Here is a 12,037-nt window from a genome sequence, read left to right on the forward strand (position 1 = left end):
TTTGGGGTATAGAAAGAGGTTTCATGGGGTTTCATCTCTTTTGCTTTAGGAAAAGCCTGAAATAGTTTGTACAAGTTGTTGTTTACTGTTTGCTCCTCCAAATAAACTTCTTCCTTGCTGCACTGTGGTCATCTATCTCTGGAAAATAAAATGGCTCCTGATTATCTCACCACAGAGCTACTTCTTGTTGTGGTAACAATTCAGTTCAGGAGCAGCAAGAGGATTGTTCAGACTGTTTTCAGCACACAGCTCAGAGGAGGAGAATGGAAAGAGAGAAGGAGAAAAAGAGGACAGGAGAAGCAACAGAGAGCCTAGAGACAAAAAAGAAGGGAAGAAAAAAAAAGATTAACAGGCTTCTTATTTCTCCTCAGTGTTCACAGTTTCCAAGAAAGTTTTCAAGCATGTAATCTGAGCTTCCTTCTGATAAATACAGCACAGTACAGGTGCAAGGATGCCAGGCTCCTCTCCCACTGGAAACAACAGTGCCAAAGGCAGCTGTTTCTTGAAGACCCACAAGAAGCCACTGGGCTGTTCCTCCTAATAGCTGAAAAACACTCTCAGAGATGAGAAAGGAGACGTTCCAAGCCCCATCTCACTTCGATTTTCTGTCAAGTTCCCTGACGTATCCAACAGCAGTACGCAAAAGCTCATTCCTTGTAGCCAGAACAGAACAAAGAACATTCAGAGCTTTCAGAGAGGCTGGTGAAAGTAACAGGGAAGTAAGGTTTGGGAGTGAAATAGCTACTTTTCTTGCTGGAGTTTTCTATCCTGTAATTTTACCAACAGCAGAACTGTGCAGATTTGCAGTAATGGCTGGGAGACCCATTGTGAGCTACTGAACCTTGTGAATTACAAAGTAATTGGAAAAACACAATGAAAACAAGGATTTGCACCATAAAGCATTCCTAGTTCATTTATTGAGACGGCTATAAGTTTGGTTACTTAAAAGAACACTTTGCAATATGCTGCCATACTTACGAGAGGATGCTTAGTGAAGGAAACAAACAAATGGTGAAGTCCTAATGAAGTGAGGTTTCATTGTAAGCAAGAAAGGTAACGTTATTACAGCATTAAAGATCATGTCTATGAAGAAATACCCAGAGCCAAAAGAGCTGTAGTGGATTTTATAAGAGGACAATTTAATTAAATTACATTTGGGGCTGTTGCACAAGTCCTCACTTAATCCTCTCTGTCTCAGGGAAACCTCCTCCTCCATTCACTGGAAGCACACGGCAGAGCTCAAGCCTCTGCAGCAATTACCTGCATGAGCAATAAGCCTTGTCTGCAGTCACTCTTGACATTCAGCAATCCATTAGCATCCTTTTTCCCTTCCAATCCTGACAGCCTTTTGTCTCTTGCTGTATGGACCCAAACGACAGAGTCTAGCAGTGAACATACCTCCAGGTGTTAGAAAAGACCATTAAGCTCAGACGATGGCAGCAGCTCCATGGAGCCAGCGGCTGGAGTGAGGCTTTCATGTGGGAGGAATCTGGGGCCAGATGAGGTATTCTGTCATGGTTCACCCCTCACAGAGCGACAGCCACCCTGCTCACCGCCCCCGTGCTGATGTGTGGTATGCAGGGTAACAAACAGAAGGGCTGGCAGTATTGACTCTGGTTCTGCTTCCGAGAGATGAACACTGTTGAGGATGCATGGGGCAAAACGATTCAGAAAAGATAAAATCCTCTGTTGTAACACTGACAGGCCTCAAAATAAGTAGAGATCTTGTGAATGCACAGCAACAGGCAGAGTCTGACCTGTTGCCTCCCTGTCTGAGTACTGTGGGGCTACGTGGAACATGCTGCACCACCAGGCACATCCCGAGTTCCCTGGCAAGCCTCAGATCCGTTTCAGAAAGCAGAAAAGGTTGCTCTTTGCTTTGTTATTTCTCTCTCTTACCAGCTGTGATAGTGATACTCACCCTTCACATGCTCAGTAACAAATGAGGAACAAATACAAGACGATAAAAATGTTCATCTTCCCCCTCTCTTTTTTTCCTTTCTATGGATTTGCTACAGATGTGCTAGTTAGTGATGGATGAGTTTAATCCCTGCCCTTTCTCTAAGGTCTGATGATTATTTACTGGTGTTCTTGTAGTTTGCTGATCTATATCTACAAAGGGAGTTTTGTAATATTTAATGCCTGCATTAATGGGATTTGGGGGCCTGTATAAATCATCTGACCCTGATACTTATTGTTGAATACATATTTCTGAGGCATATAAGTTCCCACAGCCCCCTTGAAAATCCCACACAGTGCTTTTTAACCCTCTTATTTTTTTAAACCCTTTATGAGGATCCTCCCCTCAAAAAAAAAAACATGAATGCTTTCAGTATTTGAAGAAAGCAAATCATTCAAATGGCTTTGCTGTTGATTTGCTGTAGGTTATAGTTCTTTTAAATCTTAAGGTTATTAGTGTTTTTCCTTCAATGTTCAGAAAAGGCAGGCTGACCTTACCTCTACAGATGTCTGACTCCATGAGGGTGAGGTTTTGCTTTGAAATTGTTAAAAACTCCCATAAGTCTATAACATTGAAGATGTGCCCATCCTTCCTGCTAAATTTTCTTTTTATTATAGGATTATAAATTAAACAGGAGGTTCAATATTTGCAGAAATAGAATATTTTCCCCAGCTCTATTTAACCAGCACCATTAATATTTGGACACAATCCTGGTCCACATAAATTATCTGAGGTAGACAGTCACTCTCAACCCTACTGTGCAGATATGGCAGGCTGACCTTTAAAACAAAGCTGCAATAATCGCATTTCACATTTACAGGTCTCCATGTATCCCAACGGATCCCGCACCACCACAAGATATATTGACTCGTCCTGGGAAGCAAGGATCTCCAGTGTGCAAGCTAACAGGCACTCAGAGCCCTGCACAGCCCAGGGGAGAAGCGAGATCTGGAGCACAGAAACCAGCACAACCTCAGAAATCAGCTTGCAGGTAGACACAGCTGTCCTACAAGTTACATTATCCCCTGAGAAATACTTGTGCACTCAGACGTTTGCCTATTCTTTCTAGATGTGACAATAAAAGTTATTACCTCTTCCCACATGTCTTACTCTAAATAGAAATTAGCTGAAATTGAGTGATAGAGATTTGATTTTCTTACAACATCAGTATTTCTAGCCAGCTTATGAAGTGGCGATATAACTTGCATAAAAAGTTTGGGGAGTACCAGTTTCTGCTCAATGGAGAAAGTCCTGGCTTGAGAGTCAGTGATGTTCCTGTGGAAGCTCTTTCATCATTTAGCAAATAATAACTGCTTAAATAGTTTCAGTGGGGATGACCTTGGAAATAATGAGAGAAGATCTCATTTCTAATTTTGTTAACTTCTCAGAAAGTCCACTGAATGTTCAGAGACTCCTCATTTACATTGAGAAGACAGTCCCCTTTATGCAGAAGAACAATAGATAACACAAGGGTGAGAAAACATTTTCCCCAGTCACCCACAGTGAGAGTTTGCTGAAGACACATATGCAATGGAAAGCAAATAAAGGGGTTCCATGTTTATGTTGGTAGTGTTGGTATCTGAGAGGAAGCACAACAAAAAGCTATGATACAGTTAGGCTTGGCTGGCTATCTGAAGTGGCAGAGCACCGTTACAATAAACAATTCCTTTTGAAGCCCCAAAGCAGCACAGATTTTGTACAAAAGCACAAATGGGATTAACCATCATTAAGAAGCGAGTACAAAAGAATACAAACAAATGGTGAATGGCACTTCCTCCTTTAAGACTGACATTCTGATGTATGAGACTGTAAGCATGGTCCCATCCAATACATTTAACCCGAATGCACATGTTCCTGATGCTCTGTATGTTCCTGGAGATCGTGATACTCCAGAGCTCCTTATCACTCCTGGTGAACTAGTGTTGATACAGCCAAAGCCACACGAAATACAGTTGACAGCACAGATCAGGCCATAGCAGGTTCAAAACAGCTTAGAATTTATCCAAGCTGTAGAAAAGAACTAATATAACTAGTGCTGCCTGCTGGGTGCAATTTGGGTGTAATATACATATCTCAACAACAAGCATAGAGCAATTTGATTTTGCCTGGCTAGAAAATATAGCCTTTAGAATGAAAGAAAAAAACATGGCAACGCAGGATGTATCATGAAATGTCTCCCCTGTATCAGAAATCATTTGAGGGTTGTTATTGTCATAGATCTACATTCTAACACAAAACAGTGGTTTTCTACCCTGAGAAAACCTCATGGTTGTACCAGACAGGCATGTCCTTTTCAGTAGAATATCAGAATCAGAAATGCATTGATTTTTCACTAAAGTAACATTAATAATAGATATCTTCATTACCAAATGAATATAAGGAGAAAATAAACAGGTCTTAGGCTTTTCAAGACACAATGGAAACATTATTGGTCTTGAAAATCTTTTGAATGCTTATACATAAAGTTTTGTTCAAATAAACAGGCAAAAGAACTGGAGTCAGTATTTGTATATACACACACATATAGAAAGCTTTGCAAGATTTCAGTCTGTTCTTCCTAGCTTTTATAAATTCATATAGACTAGGAAGCAGACCCAACAACAAGAAAAAGTTTTTGTTTCTTGACTTAACTAACTGAATTAAGCATGAAATGTTTTGGTGGGAAATAAGCTTAACTGATAACAGAAACACTTGTAAATTATTCAGTCTTCAGACTTCAACTAAAATTTCTTTTTTTGTGTGTACTGAACTACCACAGAATACACAGAAATGACAATAACTCCTGCTTAAGATCACACTTGCTTTCAAGATGCTCAGCTGAATAAAATGAAAGCTGACTTCATTTACCACCCAAGACGCTGCTGCATTTCAAAGAGGTGATAGCCAAATGCATATAGATGATAAGAAAGAACTGTTCAAGGAATGATTCTCAGCAATGACTAATATTTGATAATAACAGCCATGAAATGAAAGCAGCGTTAAGTTTTATTAAATAATTTTCCACTGCCTCCACACTGAAGCATTAGTATGTGCAGCAGAGAGCTTAACTAAATTATCAGTTGAGAAAGTAGTGTCGGGAGCTATTACAAAATGTATCAGCAGTAATGAAATTCAAATCCCATGATTGCTCTTAGAGAAGTTGTTTTATAGTTGTGGAGGGGAGGAAGAAAGGCAATCCTAGTTAGTACTTTATGACAACTGTCGACCTCCTCCACTTCATCCACCCTTCGCAGAATCCCTTGACCACATACTTACTGTGCCTTGGTGTGAGCACAGGACAAACTAGGGGCTGAAAGGCTAAGATGATCTAGGTCAGGCCTCCCTGCAATCAAACCAGAGTCATTCCAAACCTCATTACACTTCACGGCTTCCAGCACAGAGGTGTAAGGGCTGATTGCTTATTCAGCAGGTAGTGCCTCAGCAGGGGCACACCTGGCCAGTTGAAAACTGCTTCCCTAACACACCATACAGAAGGAAAAATTGTAGGCTAAGTGCATGTATTTTACAGACAAATAAACTTACAGCAAATGCGACGGAATCACAAGTGGTCCTGTGCTGTGGGGATGTTGGCACAGCCACCTCTGACAGTGGAGCATGTCACCAGCACCTGTTGCAGCTCTTGGTTCTCAGCTCAGATCACAAAGACTCCAGAGGCTGCAGTTCCCTTTTTCAGTCAAGAAGATTTTGCTCTAATTAAAACTTTTTGTTTGTCCTCTCCAGATGCCATCACCCATAGGCAACTGTCTGGCCATCTTGCCCCTGCTGGACGTGGTCCTGGCTGTCTTCTTTTGACTCCTTTGATTTTCAAGACAGTAACATCTAGGGACTGTTGCTTTATTTTCATAACATGCTGCTTTGCTGCCAATATTTCTTAAGGGTTTTTCCTCCTTTCTCTTCATACTTAGATGCTATGGACACTTAAGAAGACCGAAATGCATGAAGATGAGCAGCAGTGGTTAATCAGTCCAACATGCTTTTAAAGATGCATGGTAGAGATATAAATGAAAGGAACGCAGACAACAAAGAAAACATATACAACCATATACAGAAAAGAGGGTCGCCTAAAAGTTAAATTAAAAATAGCCTCAAATCACAAGACATCAGTTGCATGAGGCAGTTGGGATGGAATTCATTTTGGTTTTACTCTTCCCTTTCTCTTTCTGTTGAATTATGAAGGATTATTAATTACTGCTGCTAATACAGTATTCCTGGCATGGTGCTGTGCTAAATAAACATGACACACAAAATGCATACAATATGACATATTTTATACTCCCACCTGCCTTTCTTCACCTCTTGTACATGTCTCTCAGAGTTCCTTGTATAATGCCAGCGCTCACCGCAGCAGGATGAGAATATCCATGGGTGATCAGTGTACCAGCTCATGACAAGCAAGAACAGTTGAGAGTCTTCCCAGTAAAAACAAACAAAACAAAACACAACTAAACTAAAATAAAGCAAAGCACGGTGCAAACAATATGGCCCACTCACTTTTGTTCCTTCTTGTTGGGGCCAGTACCAGTACCTTATGACATGCTGTAACTCCCACTGTTTAGTCATCTCAGAGCTAATAATACATCTACTCCTTAGTTTCCATGATCAATTATTTTTATGAGAAACTGAAAGACTTCAGTCTAGCAAGATATTTGAAGTGAAGACACTTTGTTCATGAGCTATAATTATCGGCCTAGAGAGGAGATATCTGAGACTGGAAAATCTGGAGGGGGGAAAAAAATCCCAACAAACTAAACACCATGTCTGAAAAGTGCCCAGCAGCATTTACACTGAAAATAAAATCTAACCTTCATGCAACCAAACACCAGGTAGACCACTCATGGGTATTGTAGATATATCAGCAATTGAGTCTCTAAATTACAAAGCATAGTATTCAAACAGAGGCAATTAGAATTCACGTAGGAAGCACAGAGTGGAAAGCGTGATCTATTATTCAGAAGGTCAGACGAGACTGAACTCCAACTTCTGGTTTTAAAACCTTTAAACTTAACATTTCCTGCCCAATACTTCCATCCTTACAGGAGCCTCAGCAACTCACCCAATGAACAATATGCATTAAAACAAATGGCTTTACCACCCAAAAAGATAAATTGCAAAGGCTGCTTCGTCAGAGACACTTCAGAACATACACAATTTCAAATATAGTCTTACTTTGCTAAAATATGAAATGACAATTACGTTTTTAGCTGCTCAACTTAAAAATTAATACCTGCTTGGGAATCACTTTATACCATTGCAAATAAAGGAAAAATGAGAACTGAAGACTGGACACTGCTAGCTTTCTTGCCTTTCCTACTTTCTGCCTCTGTGGGTCTGAACCCTCAAGTCTCATTCTGCTTAAACTCCATGTGTAAAATCCACCAAAAGCATAAGCCCACTCATATTTTCTTGGTGAAAGAATGAATATTTTCTGTAACAGCAAAATCATAATTGATAGCTTATGACCATTGCAGAACAAATAGAATTGCAGAATCACTGAGGTTGGAAAAGACCATTACAATAGATTCCAGTCATTAAATAAGACAGAGAGATAAATGAGATGGAGAATCTTGCAGATTTGCATTGAACATGTGAGCTCTTGTGACTGGAGATGCAGCCCTAGGTGACTCCCTGACCTCCACAAAGAAAGGATGGATCATCCTGCAACCTCACTTTTCTCTCTTACATGTTTACCTCACGTAAGCCAGGACTCTGCCTCATGCAGTTATGGGCAAACTGTCTCTCCTGTGCCTCCAACAGTGCCAACACAGTAATGGGCACACAGCAATGATGAGGTGAATGCATTAACCAACCTCATTACCAATAAAGAAAGCAGTAGCTATGTAAGTAAGTTCATTAGCAATAGATCTGAAGGGTGCCTTCAAAGTTGTTAAGAATGTTTATAACCCTTCTTCATAACTAATAATTACTTGGAAGTACAAAAATCTAATCAGTTTACAGAACAGGTCTGTCCTGGCCTATTTACACGACATGTTGTTTTGCTGCCAGTTACTGTCCCTGAGCTGTCAAAGCAAATTTTCTTCCCCATCCAAGTATGGATGTGCAGTGATGGACATGTTTGTGCTGGAACACTACTTATGCGGGTCAGAAGGCCTCTATGTACCCTGTTTCTTTAAGGTTTCTTCATTTCAGTTATAATTTGTCTGTGCTATAAATACTCAAACATAAACTCACTTTCCAACCCAGGCACATGGACTGTCAGGACACCATTAGAAAACACAATAGGTATATAACATATGCAGACTGAAACAGACTCACCAACTTGCAGAAAGGCTACAGACCACTTTAAAAGTTGTTTAATATTATTTAAGACTTCAATTCTCATTCCCTTTGAAAAAACAACTGAAGAAAAAATCAGAAGTAAAGACTATTTACAGCCACTGGATTTGCAATGCTGGTTATGCTTAGTAGTAAGAATCCACAGTTCAGAGATCAAATGTGGTCTTGGCAGACCTCTACCCTGGTCCCTGGACCTGGTTTGATTCTTGAGATGTAAAGCAGAAATTGCAAACCAAGTACATACAGCCAAAAAGATTTTGCTTCTGGCGAAGAACAAATGCAAGATTTAGAAGAACTCCACAGAAGTCATAAGACTTTGGCTTTTTCTTTGCTCTGGCAGCTCTTAAGTCTATGTTTGTCTTGCCCTCGGGTTGTATTGCTGTTTTGATCAGTTATTTGGTGGCTACAGAGGTCTCTAACTAAGATATGTTGGGTTTATGCAAGCACCTAATTTAGCCAAAACTTAGACAAAATTAGGTACTCTGAATTGCCATTTCTGGCCCTTCCCAGTTACTTCCATTCTTTGAGCACAAATAGAACTTGCAGTGCCTGAATGAAATGCTTAGGATAGTGGCATTAAATCCTTCCTCCCAACTCTATGTCCATGCCTGGCAATGGTGTAGGCTCACTGTGAATCAGGACCTTTTCACACACCCACAGTACAAATAACAAATGTATTCTTATTTCCACAGAGCCTGTCTTTCCTTTCACAGGAAGGATGCTTTAATGTAAATTTATAACAACGCAGACACATTAATGAGACTCAACCAAGAGGTATTTCCTCCACTCGCTTTGTTATACTCACTCTTTCCAAGGGATTCACCTCCATTTGGCTTTACTATATGTTGCCTTGCATGGCCAGCTCATTCACACATCCAGTAGCCCCAGACTGCTTCCCAGCATTAGTTTCAGGTTCTCTGTTTCTTGACTTTATGATTCCCTCTGTGGAATTTGCTGCTTTGTGCTTTATGAAAACAATATGCAGTTCTCTCAAATCTATGTCCCAATTCTATCTAAATTAATCAGCAGGCTTTATCCTGTTAGTTTGCTTTTCCCTTTTGGAGAATGGCCTCATTATACCCTTTATTCACAAAACAGATCTCTCCAGTCCCAGAACATCTTTGCGTACGACAATATATTTTCTCTCCTGCAGAGCTCAAAACATCAGTAGCATTCTCAGTATGGTCTTAGAGCAAAGCTGCACTATTTCATAATCTCTGACTCTTGTTGCACTCTTCCAGCCTCCCCGTGTTGCTGCACCATTATGTTCATCTGCATTGTGCCGAGTACATGCTAAGCCAAACAGTTATGCATGAGAATGCTATTTGATGGCATATCAGTAAACTGATTTTCAGATAGCTAATAAGGCAGAAGGCATCATCATTGAGAACAGGGGAAAAATTAGAGGCTGTTTTCATTGGCATCCTCAAGAGGAGAGCAGTCATGATAATCTGGGCCTGTCTATACGCTTCAGCTGCTTTTACCAACTGCTTACAACGTTATAGGTCTTCCCACATCCTAGCCACAAGAAAAGGTCCCCAAAAAATAAATTTAGTACATCTGAGAGATTAAGAGATACTCACTTCCAACTGCTACTTGAGGTCAGTGCATCCAGTGGTTCAGAGTTGTTCCATGAATTACAATACCTGAACTCCACTCCTGCCTTTACTGCAGACCTTTATGATCTTGTGTAAGTAATTTTGTTTTTTCTGCTTCTTATCTACTGTTTTGTTCTTCAGGTGAAAGTTCCCTTGGGGAATGGATCTGTCTCACACAGGGTGTTGAGATACCACTGCCTTAAGATCACAGTCTTGACTGGGCAGTACACCTTATCAACAAAGAAAAATACTACAAGTAAATGTTTCCTATTGGGACTTACTTAATTAAAATTTTATAACATGCATTTTGCATCAGAATTCTCTTTTTCACTTGAAATTACGCAAAAGAAAAACATATCCTGAAACTCAAGAGATTTGGATTGGTTTGTCATTAACATCCGCAGGGACATATTGCAAGGCCTGGTTCATATGCTACCCGTCATTTACACATTTACAACAGATGGGCTGGACTCTCATGAGACTCACAGCTACGTTGCATACACTCGTATGGCTACGACAATTGTTCCTAATCCTCTAGAATACTTCTGCTTCTTGTTTTCTAATGTCTTCTGAGAGAACATCATCATCTACATACCTGCTTTTTGTAGTGATCTGACAATGCAGAGTAGCAGTCCATGTCCTACCTCCTATTTGCAGGGATTTTGCTCTGAGGTCAGTGTTCTGTCTGGTAATTCATTTCCATCAATGTTCTTTTGTTTACTGCCTAGGAAAAGTGCCTGTGGCAAAACCATGCTATTTCATTAAAATCTGTGGAGTGTTAGTCAGAAAAGGGCACAGTCATTAAGCAAATTATCGGAAATATGTTCACCTCTCCCAAACGCACTATAATTTTTTTTCTTACTGTGACTTACGCATTATGATCATTGCAACAGTTGCTCATGGAACAGTTCACACTAACATAGTTCAAGGCTTACCTTTTCCCAATTTACTACAGGTGACTCCTAAAGCTCCTAAGGGAGAAAGGAATTGTATTTCAAGGACATTTGGGGAAGATATCCTGAATAACTTAAAGGTTTTTACTTTTTATGGATTATCATCCTGACACCAGAAGCTGCAGGTTCCTGGCTTAAAGCTTTCTGTGAAGACAGATAAATCGCAGACTGAAGAGAAGCAAGCAAATCATCACAATGAAATAGGGGAATCAATGCATAGGAACAACCAACACATAGGAACGAAACTCTAGTTTAAACAAGATCATTAATTTCACAGACATAGCAAAGTGCTTGCGCTTTAAAGGACTTTCTACCATATATCACCACCAAGAGCCCAGGCAGTTCCCAACTTCAGCACTTGTTCCCATACGTAATCTTCAGCGGTGACTATGGAGGAGACTGCTCTTTCTTCTTGAAGGTCTCAATGATCTTGAGAATTCTAACATAAAAATTACATCTTTGTTCATGCTATAGATTGTAAGAGTCATTTAGTATTGACTTTTAAACAAAACCAAAATAATTGATATATTTCTGGGACTTAATAAACACGTCAGTTAAACACGCATAAGCTCTACTATCCCAAAACAAGGGAAGAGCAAGCAAAAGCCATTTTCTTCTGATGTTCATGGGGAGTAAGCAGGTACTTTACCTAGTTGTCTTTATGTGGGCCAGTAGAGCAACAGCCTCAATGAAACTCTGAATACGTGTTCTGGAATCATACCTCTGTAAGAGACTCTTTGATCTTTGTAAGAGACTAGCAAAAGCATAACCATTTCATGTTCTTACCTGGAGCTGAAAAATGAGGAAAACCCATACGTACATCCTCAGTGATCTTCTTAACTAAAAATAGGAAGTCTGCAACAGCAACATCACTACACAGTTTGTGTAACGTGCTTAAACACTGTATAGGGATTGTCTCTAATTAACAAAAAATGCTCTTGACTTAACTTACAGGTATTTTAAAGACTGGTGACAATGTTCTTGAAAGGATTATAAACTATTGCTGCCTACAGCTTAGCATTTACCCCAGCCACATAGGAATCTCTTTAACTGTCTGAAGGAGATTAGAAAAAACCCAAGAGCAACTCAGCTGACACATCCAAAGTTCATGGCAACTAGTCAGGTAAACCCAAGACAGCCAGGCAAGTCCATAATATAGCGATAGTACACCCATTGCTGTGCGTACCATTCACCTATTTGAAAGTATCTTCCTTCCAGTATGATTCAACAGC

Source organism: Phaenicophaeus curvirostris, chromosome 16 (assembly GCF_032191515.1).
Source record: "Phaenicophaeus curvirostris isolate KB17595 chromosome 16, BPBGC_Pcur_1.0, whole genome shotgun sequence".
Taxonomy (NCBI): domain Eukaryota; kingdom Metazoa; phylum Chordata; class Aves; order Cuculiformes; family Cuculidae; genus Phaenicophaeus; species Phaenicophaeus curvirostris.